This window comes from Rhinolophus ferrumequinum, chromosome 2 (assembly GCF_004115265.2).
Source record: "Rhinolophus ferrumequinum isolate MPI-CBG mRhiFer1 chromosome 2, mRhiFer1_v1.p, whole genome shotgun sequence".
In the NCBI taxonomy this organism is placed as follows: domain Eukaryota; kingdom Metazoa; phylum Chordata; class Mammalia; order Chiroptera; family Rhinolophidae; genus Rhinolophus; species Rhinolophus ferrumequinum.
The window spans coordinates 72155284-72171517 of NC_046285.1; the positions used below are offsets into that span (position 1 = coordinate 72155284).

Genomic DNA, 16234 nt, shown 5'->3' on the forward strand with positions numbered 1-16234 from the left:
CAGATGTGTTCATTGATGAATTCTACCAAACAGTTAAGGAAGAAATACCAAACTTAAAGGGAACAGAAGAGGACAGAAATACCTCCCCGCTATTTTATAAGAGCAGAATTACCCTGACACCAAAACCAAAGACATTTCAAGAAAACTAAATTGTACATCAACATCCCTCAAGAACACTGAGGCAAAATCCTTAACAAAATATCAAATTAAATCCATCAACCTATAAAAAGAATAATATATCCTACTACATCACAGCCACTGCAAGCTCAGTTTAACATTAGAAAATCAATGGAATTCACCATGTAAACAGAATAAAGGAGAAAAACTATGATATCTGAATAGACACAGAAAAAGCACTTAAAGCCCAACATGATAAAAACTCTCACAAACAATGGAGGGGAACTTCCCAACCAGATAAAAAGCATGTGTGAAAAACTTACATCTAGCCTCATGCCTAGTGATGAAGCGTGGCCATTTCCCCCCTAAAAGCAGGAACAATGCAAAAGTGTCCACCCTCCACTCCTGCTCTACATTTTATTGGCCGTCCAGTGTGAGACGGCAATAAGAAATAAAAGGCATGTAGACTGAAAAAAAAAAGTAAAACTCTAATCATGGGTGATATGATTATGTACTTACAAAAATCTAAGGAATTTACAATAAAAGCTACAGTAACAAGTGCATTTACCAAAGTTGCAGATTAATTTTTTAAAAATATTTCTACATACTAATGATAAACAATTGGGAAATGAAATAAACATTTACAATAGCATAAAAATATGAAACATTTAGGGATAAGTCTGACAAAGTGCATGTAAGCGCAGTATTCTGGAATTTTAAAACACTGTAGAAAGAAGATCTAAATCCATGATAAATACCATGGATTGGAGGTTTCAGCAAGGTTTTTGTTTTTTTTTTGCAGAAATTGGCAAGCTGATTCTACAATTTATATGGAAACGTAAAGGACCTAGCAGAGTCAAATAATTTTTAAGAACCACAAAGTTGGAGGTCTTACACTACCTGACTTTAAGACTTGCTATAAAGGTATAGAAATAAAGAGGGTGTTATTAACATAAGGATAGTCCCCAAAATTAATGGAACAGAAGGGAATCCAGTAGTAGACCCACCCACATATTTATCGCCAATTGCTGTTCGACAAAAGTGCAAGGTAATTCAGTGGGGGAAAAGAACAGTCTTTCCTAAAAATGGTGCTTGAAAGTGATTATCCAAATGGGAAGAAATTAACCTTAACCCTTACCTCATACCGTACACAAAAATAAACTCAAAATAGATCATAAGACCAAAGGTAGAAGTGAAACTGACATTTCCAGAAAAAAACAGGAGAAAAATCTTTCTGATCCTCCATAGATGTATTAGTTTTCAAGGGCTGCATAACAAATTACCACTGGGTGGCTCAAAACAACAGAAATGTATTGTCTCAGAGTCTGAAATCAAGGTGTCAGCAGAGCTGTGTTCCTTTTGAAGGATCTCGAGGAGAACACTTCTATGCCTCTAGCGGCTTCTGGTGGCTCCTGGCATTCCTTGGCTGCTGACAGCAGAACACCCATCTCTGCTTCCATCTTTACACAGTATTCTCCCCCTGTGCACCTCAGTCTGTGTCCTTTCCTCTTTTTATAAGAACACTGGTTATGGGATTTATGGCCTAATCTAGCATGACCTTACCTTAATTACATCTGCAAAACATCTATTTCCAGATAAGGTGACATTCTGGATGGACATGAATTTTGGGACACACTAGTCAACTCACTACAAGAGGCCTCGCTTTCTTAGGACAGGCACGTGCACGCGTGCAAATTACACAGGTTGACAAACTGGACTTTGTTAAAACACAAACACTTCTTTTTGAAAGCAGAGTTAAGAAAATGGAAAGGCAGGCTACAATCTGGAAAAACATATTTACGATGACTTGGATTCAGAACATAAAAGGACTCTTACAGCTCAGTAAGACAATTAGCCCATTAGAAAATGGGCAAAAGATTTGAACAGAAACATTGGAGAAATGCAAATGAAAGCCACAATGAGATACTGCTGCAAACCTATTAGAATAGCTAAAATTTAAAAGACAATACATGTGTAGACAAAGAAACAGAACTAGACTTCTCAGGCACAGTTTAAACAGTTCAGAGGTTTCTTACAATGTCAAACATCCAACTACCATTTCATCCATTAATCCTACTGCTCCGTATTTACCCAAGAGAAATGAAAACGTGTGTCTACAGAAAGACTTGTCCACAAATCTGTATAGCAGCTTTATTCACCATGGTTTCAAACTGGAACTCTTTCATGTGTCCATCAATAGAATGGATAAACAAATAGTACATCTACACAATGGACTACTTCTCAGCAATAAAAAGGAACGAACTACTGATACATTCTACACAGGGATAAATCTCAAAAACATGCTGAATGAAAAGAACCTGACACAAACGAATACAGTCTGTGTGATTCCAACTATATGAAATTCTAGAACAGCAAAACAAATCTGTAAGGCTAGATGAACCATCAGTGAAATCTGGGGTCAAGTGGGGGCAAAGGGGTACCGGGGAACTTTCTATAGAGGTTAAAAGGTTCTATATTTGGACTCAAACTATACACTGAAAATAGTGTATTTTACTAAATTTTTAAGGGATATACATCTCACAATACTGGATATACAATTAAAAACCTGGGATTAATTTAAATATCCAACAACAGGAAATGGGCTACATAAATTATGATACAATTTCCAATGAAGGATGGCTTTTTGAATAAATGTAATTACTTTTACTCCCTCTCATAATACCACTACAATAACAGTAAATTGAGTTGTTACCTGATTCTGAAATGAACATGCAAACGTAACTTGTCATTGAGGACACCAAGGAACCAAGTCATTGTGTTTGTAAACTGGTAAATACAGGGAAAGAATCAAGCATTTTTCCTGCCTTTTATAAACTAACTGTACCACTTGGTGATAAAATAGTAAGTGAGGAGATGTTTACTTTTATAGAAGTACTCTAACCAAAGAGTGAGCAAGGAATAATAAAATTTGAAAATTTCCATTTTGCAACCCCTGACGTACTAATGGAGGCAGCCAATGATCAACAGCTACTAACATCCACGGGGGAGAAGGAAGGACGCACCATTGCCATGACGTAGACTTGCCAAAAACTTAGAACTTGATCAGCCTGTAGATTCAACTATTTATCCACAAAAAAATAGAGCACAAACGAGCATGTTAACCCCGCAGGATGCAGTAAGTAAAAGCCAGATGGCAAATTCTACAGGACAATCAACGTATTTCTTCAAATTGTATCGACAACACACAATATTAACCGAGACTTAAGATGTAGCAACTAAGTGCAATGTGTAGAACTTATCTGAATTCACTGGAACAAAGCATTACATTTATAAATGACAACAACTTGAAATTTGAACAGTGACTGGAAATTTGAGGATATTAAGGAATTATTAATTTGGGGCATGATAATGGTATTTTTGTTGTGATGGGCTGAACTGTCTTCCTTCCCTGACTCAGTGCAACAAGTGACTGTCTCTCCCCAATTATGGACTAAGAATGGAGGTGTTGTCTCCTGGAAAGCGTTAAAACAGGGTCTCTGGACTGTGGGAAGAATTCAAGACGGACGAGTACAATGCTGCAAACAGGCAGTCGGAGGAAAAATACACATACTAGAAATTGAGACTTCTCCAGCCTTCTTTTTCTCACCTGAATTTCAGGAATACCATTATCACAAAACATAAAGATCCAAAAATCCTTCTCTAGTGATCAGCCCAGGAATAAATATATAAAGAGAATGATACTGAGTCTTCCCTAAGGAAACATTCTAGATAATATCCTATCCATAAATATGACACGACATCCAAAGATCCCCAGACATTCAAATAAAATCTCTATTATGAAAAATCAAAACCCGCAAGCAGAAAATAACTTGGAGAAAAAAGATACAATGCTAGAAGAAAACTTTATTTAGAAACTCATTGTTTCCAGGGAGAAAATATTGCATCCATGAAACAAGGAGACTGTTTAAAACAACAGAAAACAAAATTAAAGCTGTCCGAGGAAAGAAAAATATGATGCCAGAAATGATAAACTGAACAAAAGAGTTAGAAAATAAAATTTAGGGTATTTCCAAGAAAACACAATAAGAAAATCGAGAGGGTAAGAGAACCAATTCAGCAGGTGCAAAATCTGAATAATGGAAGTCACAGAAAGAGAAAAACTGAAGGGGAAGAAATCAAAGAAGAGAAAGCTACACTATTCTCTAGAACTGAAGGTTTTTCAAGAGTGAACAAGTCCATCAGTGGTCATCTCAACGGAAGAAAACAGACCCATACCAAAGCAAATCAGAAATTTCAAAACGATGATAAGAAAGAGAAGAGATTACCAGTTTCCCAAGAGAAAACAAAAAAAGATTTCATATACAGAATTGAGAATAAATTAAAAATGGGTAAATTAAGGGAAAGAATAACACATTTACCCTGACTTATAGGAGACGTACCACTGGGTAACCAAGTAGTAGGTGAGGAGAAGTACCTCTTCAAAGGGTGTTCCAACTTGTAAATGAAAAATAAATTGCAGACTCTAAATTCCACCATTTTGCAACCAGCTCTTCTCCCCCAACCTCCTACCCATGAATTAATAGATGCAGACATTATCTATTTTCATTACTACTGCTATTTTCATTACAATGGGAGAGAAACCAGACATTTTGTGCCTCCTCCAGACCAAACCTGAGTCGATCAAATCTCTGGATTCAACTACCAATTTGCAAGAAATGCTGAGGACACAAAACTGGAAACAATCCAGATTTCTATCTACAAGTGAATGGATAAACGAAACGGTGGTATACCATGCAATGGAATACTACTCAGCAATGAAAAGGAACTATCAATACATGCAAAAACACGGATGAAATCTCAAAATAATTATGCTGAGTTAAAGAGGCCAGGCTGAAAAAGAATGCATGCTTCATGATTCCATTTATGTAAAATCGTAGAAAACACTCAGTCTATAATGACAGACCATTAGTTGCCAAGGAGATATGGAGGGGCAGGAGGGAGAAATCACAAAGGGCACAAGGACCTTTGAGGATAATAAATGAGTCCACAATCCTGACGGTGGTGGTATTTTCATGGGTGTAGGCATATGGCAAAAGGTATCAAACTGTACACATTAAATACATACAGCTTAGTGTATGTCACTCATACTTCAATAAAGCTATGTTTCAAAAAAGGAAAAGAAATAGAGAGCACAGAGCACATACTGACACAAATACAGAGGACGTACTGAGCTGTTGCATGAGTGTGCAATCAGCAAAATTCACACAGGAAAACTCTAATGGTCAAATGGTCCAGTTCTTCAATAGGACAACAAGGGGGCAAAAAAAGGAATGGAGAAGTAATCTACAGAGTAAAAGAGACTTAAAAGACAGGGTAAGACTAAACTAAAGTATGCAGGGGTACATATTTGAGTGCTAAAACTATTTTTTTGAAATGCAAGCAAGTGCTTACTGTATTATAGGGAAGAGGGGTTGGTTCTGGGAGAGGTCACCCGAAAGGAGCTTCTGGAGCCGAGTTCTATCCCTTATCTGAGAGGTAGTTACAAGGGTGTCTGCCTCATGATAATTCATTAAGCTGCACATTGTTGTGTAGGCTTTCTGATTCTGTGTCTTATTTTTCTGTAAAAAGATATTTAAAAAGAATGAGAATGCAGTCAGGCTCCTCCACGACACTGGAAACCAGAGATACTACCAACTCTAAGGAACTGGTAAGCTCAAATATAAACACCACTTCCTGGCATAGAAACCATAGCAAAATCAAAAGAAAACAACAAACTGGGAAAACTTTATCAAATATTAATCTCCCTCATTTATAAAGAACTCCGAAATCAAACAGGAAAAAGATAAAAAACCCAATAGTGAAACAGTAAAATGAGCAAAGGATTTGAAGAGACAATTCTTAGAAAAAAAAGGATAAACGGCTATTTAACATAAGAAAAGATGGTCAGCATTGCTCATAAAATTTTTTTTTTCAAACCCAGAAATTTCAACTGTGAGCACCTCTGGACGCCCAGCCCGCTCATGCTCAGCGTGGCCTGCAGTGTGGCTTCGCTGGCTCCCTGTCCCCCGTCTCACTCAGCTGCACGTCACTCAGGATCTCAGTGGTGCCCGTGGAGATTTTAGTGGTGATGCCCACAGCCTGGACGCAGGAGGTCTTCTCAGGCCCCCAAGCAGTGTTCCAGGCTGGCACACTGACTTCTAGGGCACCTCACTGGCCAGCAGCACGTCGTTGATCTCAGTGAGGTCCTCCTTTGGGAACACACAGCTCACACTCCCCGGATATGAGACCACGATGTCTCTAGAGCTGGGATGTTTTCCAGATGCCCTCGGATGGCCCTGTGCCCATCGGTCTCGAGGGGGGACGTGCCGACCCGCGGCATCTCCCGGAGCCCACACTGTCTGCTCCCACGGTGAGGCAGTCTGGGTAATGACCCAACAGTTGATGATCCTAAGGAAGTAAGTGGTTGGACCTCCAGGTGCCCTGTCTTCCTTGGGCATCACGGCGGTGCGTCGGGGACTGCCCTGCGGGGTTTAGGGATGATGGCACTCTCATGAGGACGCCTAGTAAGAGCAACACTGGCATTTTTAAAGACTCTAGGCCAATTGTCTTGCAGAACATTGCACAATCTAGATTTGTCCATGTAATTGTTGCCTCAGTACTAGATAAACATTTTCCTCAAGAATGCTTTCTGAATTATGCGTTTCATTATGTCAGTTTGTCTCATCACTGGTCATGTGACGTTAGATCACCTAATTAAGGAAGTGTCTGCGAGATTTTTCTATTATGGGGTGCCTTTTCCCTTTTGTAATCAATAACCTCTAGGGTAATACCTTGAGAATGTTGGACTATGCTGTTCCACAACAAAGTTTCACCTAAGAGTTTTAGCATCCATCTATCATCCTTGCCTAAATCAATTACCATATTGGGAATTATAAAGGATCCCTCCCCTCCCTCCCTCCCTCCCTCCCTCCCTCCTTTTTTTTTTTTGAGGAATATTGAGGAACAGTGTGTTTCTCCAGGGCCCATCAGCTCCAAGTCAAGTCACTGTCCTTCAATCTAGTTGTGGAGGGCACAGCTCAGCTCCAAGTCCAGTCGCCGTTTTCAGTCTTTAGTTGCAGGGGGCGCAGCCCACCATCCCATGTGGGAATTGAACCAGCTACCTTATTGTTAAGAGCTCGCGCTCCAACCAACTGAGCCATCCGGCTGCCCCAATAGTGATTTTCTAATTCTCTGATTCATTCTGCTTGTATGAGCTGCCAACTTTATTCCCCTGGACATGTATTATGGATTCATGGACTTATTTTTATTCCATGTATTATAATCCACTGTCACCTGAATGACTCAATTTTCCCAAATGCGTCCTTTCAGAGTTCCTTTAAGCTGGCTCCTGGGTCCTCTGACATATCCATCTCGGACTGTTACATAAGAGAAATAAACTTGTACTCGGTTTAAGCCACTACATTTTTGGTCTATTTTTACAGCATTTTAGCCCATCCCACTTAATACAAGATACTTCTACTAGTTCTTTTTCATACCCCTCTCCTCTTACTGCATATATCCCGGCTCCTATCGCAAAATGTAATCCACCGTAACCTTCACCGTATCTTCTGCCTGCTCTCAGCCTCATCTGAGGATTTTTAACCAGAGCACTGACTTCTGAGAGGTGCTATTCTGCATGTCCTTGCATCCCAGTTATTGACGGCTCAGCTACACTGGGATTCACATGGCCCAGGGGTGTTTTCTGCCAGGAACAGGCACTAAGCCAACCTTTCTCCAGTTTGAACCTCCTACTTAAAAAAGGAATTAGCCTTCATTTGACTTTGTCCAATTTGTAAGTACTCAATTTATCCAGGTTATTTTGACTTCTGTTTCCAGTATCTCTGGAAACAGCACATACACACAATACATTACTGGTCATGGATGAAAACAGATTAAACAAAACTGGGTCCCAGACTGAACTCTGAAAGGTTAGCTGAAAAGAGCTGTCCCACTCGGGCACCATTTCCTTGATGATGTCTCAGTATAACCTCCCACCATCTGACTGTGGTGTATCATCTGAGCTAAACTGATGGGTTGCTGCTGATTTCCTGGGTCGCCAATGATTACATTGTCCTTAATTAAATCAATGGCTGGAGAAACTCAAGATATAGTATGCGTCCTGCTTCCTCCAGATCCTTACAACATTCCTGAAAAAATTAGGTTACACAGATATGATTCTGTTTGCCATATAGCTACCATTCATTTTTACCCAGTGCCCTATGTTTGCTTGAGATATTGTAGGGATGCATATTTTCATATATCCCTCCCTCACACTGTGAACTGTGTCGCCTTATTTAACTACAAATTGTACATATATATTCACTTCTTCATCATTTTGGTGGGAAAAGAATTAATACAAGTACAATGTTCAGAATTAACGAGAAAGGCATCTCTACACCTTGTACTAGTCGTTCGGTTTTTGTTATCAAATTTTAAGATAGATATCAATACTCGTAAATAGGAATATACCTAAAGAAGTCAACAAATGAGAGAAAGGGCTTCATAAGAAAATTAGTTAAAGGGTTCTAAGAATTCGAGTTGTTCCAAAGTACGATGCGTTAGCTTGGAAGCTAGTGTTTCTAGCACCAGAAAGGTCCAAATACATATGGAATGACTGCTTAGCAAACAAGCGTATAAAAGAGGTTTAGTCTTCAAAGGGCACTTGAACTAGAGATCACTTCCTAGTCCTTGGTGATTACCATCAACTTTAGTCTTGCACTTGAGCAAAGGAAGGGGTTAAGCATCCAAGGACCTAGAAAGTGCCTCTCAGAAATCTGTGCTCAGCAGTTCCTGAGACCTCACTCGCAGTCCCAAGCTACTGAACATGGCGCCTGGAATGCTCAAAACCAGAGAGATGCGACACTGCTCAAGTTCAGTTGTTTGTGGTTTCCGAAACCATGGCTCTGCTTGTCATTTCGGAGAAGGTAAACCAGGCCAGCCACCTGACGGAGACCGTGTGCCCACCTCACACCACCTGGAACAGCCTACCCAGCGACCAGGGTCTGGGTCTCCCTTACGTCTCTACAACTGCATCCCAGACCCACGCCCGCTCGCTCTGCTACCACAACAGTCACCTGTTCTGTTTCTATTGCCTCAGGATTTGCAAAATATACACATATCCTCAGACTGATTGTTTAAAGCAGGAGACCAACGGTGAAAGTTTCAGAGATAAGAGAAGTTTAGGGGGCAGATAGGCCGCCTAAGTCAATAATTATACCCAAATACAAACACTGCTTTTTATTTTATAAAGTGTTTTATGGAGATCATCTGATTCAAAGTGTCTAAATTATGCTCCTGGACCTATCCACATTTTATGAATGATGCCAAGATGTTCCAGTGTTAAAAATGAATAATAGTCGTCTCTTCCCTAATTTGTGGTGAGGAGAAAGTCCCAACAGATTAAAAAGAGACATAGTCACATGAACAGAATAAAGGAAAACAAACCACATGATCATCTAGAAAGGTGCAGAAAAAGCTTCTGACAAAATTCAACACTCATTCATGATAAAAACTTCTCAGCAAAGCAGAAATTGCAGGAAATTTCCTTAACCTGACGTAAGACATATGAAAAATCTACAGCTATTATCATACTTAATTGTGAAAGACTGACAACTGAACCATGAAAATCAGGAACAAAGCAAGGATATCTGCTCTGATCACTTCTATTCAACATTTTAGAATGTCACAGGCAGTTTAGTAAGGTAAGAAAAAAGGAATGGGCATAGAGTTTAGAAAAGATATTTGTAGATGATATTTATATATACAGAAAACTCCCAAGCCATCTACAAAAATTTACTGGAATAAGTTAATTTTAGTAAGTTCACAGATCAGATCAACTTAAAAAATTGCATACACACACACACACACACACACACACACACACACGATATGCCAGGGGTGCCAAAAAAATGTATACACATTTTAAGCGATGTTATCTTAAAATGTGTATACATATTTTTGCCACCCTCTCATTTATTTATAATAGACTCAAAAACACAAAATACATAGAAATAAGTCTTTTTAAATATGTATAAAACATGCATGCTAAAAGCTGTAAAACACTGCTAAGAAAAACTGTATTAGACCTAAAGAAGATTCATATTAACACGTCAGTATTCCCCAGACCGACAGATTCAACGTAGTCCTGATCAAAATCCAACCAGGCTTTTTTATAGAAATTGACAAGCTGATTCTAAAATGCACATGGAAATGAAAGGAGCCAGCATAGTCAACAAATTTTGAAAACGAACAAAGTTGGAGGGCTTACACTACGTAATTTCAAGACTGATAAACTACAGAACTGAAGATAGCGTGTTATTGGCTTAAGAACAAAAAGAACAGAGCAGAGAGTTGAAACAGTCCACTTGATTTACAAGAAAGTACCAATGCAATGCGATGGAGTAAAAAGTCTTTTCAATAAATGATGCTGGACCAACTGCATAGCTGTATGAACAAGAAGGACCTCAATCCCACCTTGCACCATACACACAAATTAGTTCAGGATGGTTTACTGGCCTAAACATAAAATCTAAGACTCTATCTAAAGCTTCTGGAAGGAAAACAAAGGAAAATATCTTTGCAACCTTAGGGTTGGTAAAGATTTCTTAAGCAAAACATAACCATCAAAGAAAAAACTGAATAGAGTGGACTTATTAAAATTAAACTCTTCTGTTCATAAGAAAATGAAAAGGCAACAAACACACTGGGAGAAAATACTCACAACACATATATCTAACCTTTAAAGGCCTGGTGCCCATACTACCAGACTACATGTATACAATGTCTACAAATCAATAGTAAAAAGACAAACAACTCAAAACAAAATGGGCAAAATACTTGAAAACACTTCAAAAAAAATGTACAGATGGTCACTAGCACGTGAGAAGGTGCTTAACATAATTAGTCCTCAGGAAAAGGTGCATTAAAACCACCATGACATACAACTTCACATCCATCAAAATGGCTAAAATTAAAAAGACCAATATCAAGTACTAGGAAAGACACAGGAATGTAAAGTGGTACAGTCCTTTGGAGAGGTTTGGCCCTTAAACATACACCTATGCTATGACCCAGTACTTCCACTCGTAGGTATTTTATCCAGGAGGAATTAAAATACGTGTCCACAAGAAGACTTGTACATCACACCAAATGCTGGAGAGGATGTGGAGCAAAAGGGGACTCTCTGCTGGTGGGAATGCAAAATAGTCCAGCCACTTTGGAAGACAGTATGGCAGTTTCTTACAAAATTAAACATTTTTTTTTTCATAAACCCAGCAATCGTGCTCCTTGGTATTTACCCACAAGAGCTGAAAATATGTCCACACAAAAATCTGGACATGAGTGTTTATAGCAGCTGTATTCCTAATTGCCCAAAGCTGGAAGCAACCAAGATGTCCTTCAGAAAGTGAATAAACTGTGTCTATTCAGCACTTAAAAAAACAAACAGATATCAATCCATGGAAAGACATGAAAGAAACTTAAATGTATATTATTAAGTGAAAGAAGCCAATCTGAAAAACCTATTTACTGTATCTTTCCAAATATATGACATTCTGGAAAAGAAACGATGGAGACAGTACCAAGATAGTGGCTGCCGGGGGTTAGAGGCCAGGGAGGGACGAATAGGTGGAGCACAGAGATATTTAGTATCACTCTGTAGAGCACTATAATTACTCGTGAATACATGTCATTAGGGCCAGTGACCTATGACTAGGGAGAACACTAGACAGCAAATGTGGCGGCTGACAACCTACCCCAATCATGTTGTGGACTGGTGGGGAGGGATGACACTGGTTGGGATGACAGGGTTTGGAGTGCGGGGAGATGAACAGGCAGAACACAGGATTTTTAGGGCAGTGAAAATACTGGGCATGATACTTGAACGATGGGTACATGTCACAAATTTGTCCAAACCCATAGGATGTACACCACCAAGAGTGAACGGTAATGTACGCTATGGACTCTGGGTGATACGATGTGTCATGCGTTCCCCAGGTGTAACCAATACACCACTCTGATGTGGGATGTTGATAACGGGGGAGCACACGTGGGGGCGTGCGTGGGGGCTGGATATACCTATATGGGAAATCTCTTCAGGAAATTGTATTTTCTGTTCAATTTTGCTGTGAATCTAAAACTGCTTTAAAAGATAAAGTCTAGGGGTGGCGGGTTAGCTCAGTGGGTTGGAGCGTGGTGCTAATAAGACCAAGGTTGCCGCCGGTTCGATCCCTGCATGGCCCTCTGTGTGCTGTGCCCTCCTTAAAAAAAAAAAAAAAAAAAAAAAAAGATAAAGTCTATTTAAAAAAAAGACTTATACAAGGTTAGGCAAATATTTCTTAGATACGTAATTAAAAACAAAAACTATAAAAGAAATTTATAACTGAGACTTCAACAAAATTAAAATTTTTTTTCTTTATAAGGCACCATTAAGAAAATAAAAAGTCATAGATTCAGAGAAAATATTTGCAAATCATATATCCGATAAAGAACTTGCCTCTAGAATTTTAAAAAATATTCAAATATTTTTATTCAAATATTTTTACTTTAATATTTAAAATATTTTGAAACTCAGTAAGATGACAGTGACAAATAACCCAATTTTAAAAATGGGAGAAAGACTTAACTAGACATTTCACCAAAGATATATGAATGACTAATAAGCACATGGAAAGGTGCTCAACATCATTAATCATTAGGGAAATGTAAATTAAAACTGCCGTGCAATACCACCACACAACCATTAGAATGGTTATAATCAAAACAACTAACAATACTGAATGTTGGCCAGAATGTGGGGAATCAAAACCCTCACACAGCCACTTTTGTGTGAGTTTCTTAAAGTTAAGCATATACATGATCCAGTTATTACACTACTAAGACTCTACCCAAGAAAAAGAAAAATATAGGTCTATACAAACACTGGTACATGAATGTTCATAGAAACTTTATTTATAAGACCCAAACCTGGAAATAATTCCAACGTCCATCAAGTGGTGAATAAACAAAATGTGGTGTATCCATAAAACTGGATACTATGCAACAATACAAAGGAACAAGGTACTGATACATGACATGGATGAACCTCAAAGATATTATCCTAAGTGAAAGAAGCCAGACACAAAACACTACATATTCTTGGATTCCATTTATACGCAATACCCCAAAGAGGCCAGAGACAGAAAGCAGATCAATGGCTGCCTGGGCATAGTGGGGACTGACTGCAAACTGGCATGAGGGAATGCTGGGGGTGACAGCCAAGTTCTACAATTAGATTGTGGTGATGGTTGTACAAGTCTACAAATATCATAGAATTGTATGCTTACAATGAAAGGATTTTATGGCACGTAAATTATACCTCAATAAAACTGTTTTGTTTTAAAGGACTTGTATTAGGGTGTTCAGAGCAGCTTTATTCATAATAGCCCCAAAAGGGAAACGATCCAAACGGTCTTCCAAGGAGAATGAATAAATAAATTGTGGTATAATCAAAGACTGGAATATGAGCTATTAATAAAGAATAAACTACTAAAATACACAAGATGAATGAATCTCAGAAACATGTTGACAAAAGAAGCCACCACTTTTGTTCTCCTATTGTATACTGTATTCCATTTACAAGAGTCTACTCTTTTTTGTATTATTGTATTGTATTCCATTTACATGAAGTTAAGAACAGGCAAAGCTCTGGGGTAGGAAGATTGCAAAGGGGCACGAGAGAACTTTCTGGAGCATGAAAATGTTCTCTATCTTGACAGGCATTTTGTTGACATGGGTGTATACATTTATCAAAATGCAACAATTAAGATCTGTGCATTTTACTATATGTACCTCAATAAATTTTTAAATGATTAAAAATACAAAAAAAAAAAAGACTTACTATGAGACAAACTATGAATCAATGAGTCACACTTGATTCCAGAAGACATGAACTGTAGGTCCATCCGCTCCACCTCCTGCCCCCCAGCCACTGGCAGACAAGGCCAAGGCGGGAACACATCCTGAAGGAAGCTGCTGCCTGGTCAGCGGCATTTATTACAACGCAGGACTCAGGCCTGGAGGAAGGAAACATCAGTGGCACAGGCAGCCATCCACCCTTTTGGTAACTCCCTTCCACTCGGGTCTCCCTCAGCCTCACACCTTAGTCTGCTCTCAGCCAGGCCTGGAGGTGTGATGACGAGCAAGACACGGCCCAGACCACACGGCCCAGGGCCCTTCCTACACTCCTGGTACATTTTAGGGAGCACTTAAAATATTCATGCCTTTTGCCGCAGTATGGCCACTGCAGTAATTTATCACAAGGAAATAATCAGACTTAAAGGAAGTAATTACTGCATGAGCAGTTCACTTCAGCATACTTACAATAGTCTACAGAACACTCTCCTGCCCCAAAAGAACCAAAACAACCTAAATGCCTAACAATAGGGAAGTTAATCAAATGAATTACACAATAGTCTTAACATGGACTACTAAGCTTGTCAGAAAAATTAAAGGACTGGAAAACGCTGACATAAAATGTTAAATGACAGAAGCAAGATAAAGCTGTATATACATCAGGGCTTCTCTCAGGAGAACATAATGGAAATCGCCCTGCCTCCCAGAGATTCTGCTGATCCCTGAATCAGGGTTCCTGAGGGGATGTGCTCTCTTCCTCAGTCTTACCGAATGGGGGATGGGAGGTTGAAAACCAGTGGTGCAGAAGAGTCACCCCCAAAATGTGCCACTCTGGCATGAAGATTACATCACCTGAAAACAACCAAGGCCCAAAGGGCTCAGGAAGAACCTATGACTTTTCCCCTCACTGCCTGAAAGAATTCAGACAAAGGACTTGATTCAAGAAGGAAGCTACCATCATAAAATGACTACACTTTAATATGAACTAGGGGTGACGAACATGGAGAAACCTAGCAAGGCCCATTTGATCAAAGTGCTCTCTGTTGTCCCACTGTTTCAAGATGACCCAATAGATACACATTTGTTTACTAGACAGTAAGTCTTCATCTTCCTGTGAATTGCCTAACTTCCATCTCCTAAGTTCTGAAGGACATATGCGTATATACCTCATTTTGCCGTACTGTCTTTGGAATATTCACCCTTAAGTGAATTCCCTGTAACAATGTATTAAAACTTGATTTTCTCCTGTTCACCTGCTGTATGTCGTTTGAATTATTCGACCAGTCAGAAGAACTTGAAGGGAAATGAGGAGAAAATGTATTATCCCAATATCAAGTAAAGAAGAAAAAAAATGTATGTATCTACACAGATCAGAGGTAATTAGTGCCAGGCCCCCTGCCTGGTAAGCAGATTGGTAAGGTCATGGCCTTGTAGACCAATACTTCTCAAAGTTGAATGCAGCTCTTGTTCAAAGATGGATTCTGATTCAGGACGTCCGGGATGGGCCTAGGGTTCTGCATTTCTAACAAGCTCCCAGGTGATGCTTGTGCTACTGGCCCACAGGAAAAGCCAGGCAGTAGGTGGTACACATCCCGGAGGGAGAGCGCCAGGCTAGTCACGGTGAATACCTCTGATTAGTGAGAGTGTGCGTGTGAATTTCCTTTCTACATTCCTTTGTTTACCAGATTTTCCAAAATGAAAAGAAAAATTTTTAGGATTCAAAACCTTTGGTTCAGTAATTATTCATAGGAATCTGTCCCAAATAATGTAAAATGGAATCAAAAGGTAGAATCACTGTCTCTACTCACAACACTTCTAACACCAAATGTGTGGGTTTTTCTACACCAAGCAATTCTAACACAAACTACCCCGAGTTAGAACAGACCCCACAGATTGAGGGCTCAGTCCCAAGTCCCAGGCTATCAGCTGTACTTCTACCAAGTGGCTATAAATCAGGAATTCCCACGACCCCCTCCTTAGGTTCAATAATTTGCTTTAATGGCTCGCAGAACTCAGGGAAACACTTAACTGATGTGGACCCCGAGAAAAAAAATTTATCTGCTGAGATGGCCTCCCCAGTCTACTTAAGGCCCAAATTTTGTAAATAATGAGAGTCTGGCGGCCAGCTGCTGACAGGGGCTTCTTATGTACCAGGGAAAACCTCAGATTTAACTCTGGCCTTCCCACACTATGCCCTGCTCGTTTATACAGGCCTAGTCAACTATTA

At 39.4% G+C, this 16234-nt stretch overlaps 1 protein-coding gene and 1 pseudogene across 1 annotated transcript in view; both read right to left on the minus strand.

Moving 5' to 3' along the window:
- The window catches only part of GPR160 (G protein-coupled receptor 160), a 33728-nt gene that overhangs the window by 9066 nt on the left and 8428 nt on the right, over positions 1-16234 (minus strand). The gene's annotated exons all lie outside the window — the stretch shown is intronic.
- Positions 6032-6575, minus strand: LOC117032848 (60S acidic ribosomal protein P0-like; annotated as a pseudogene).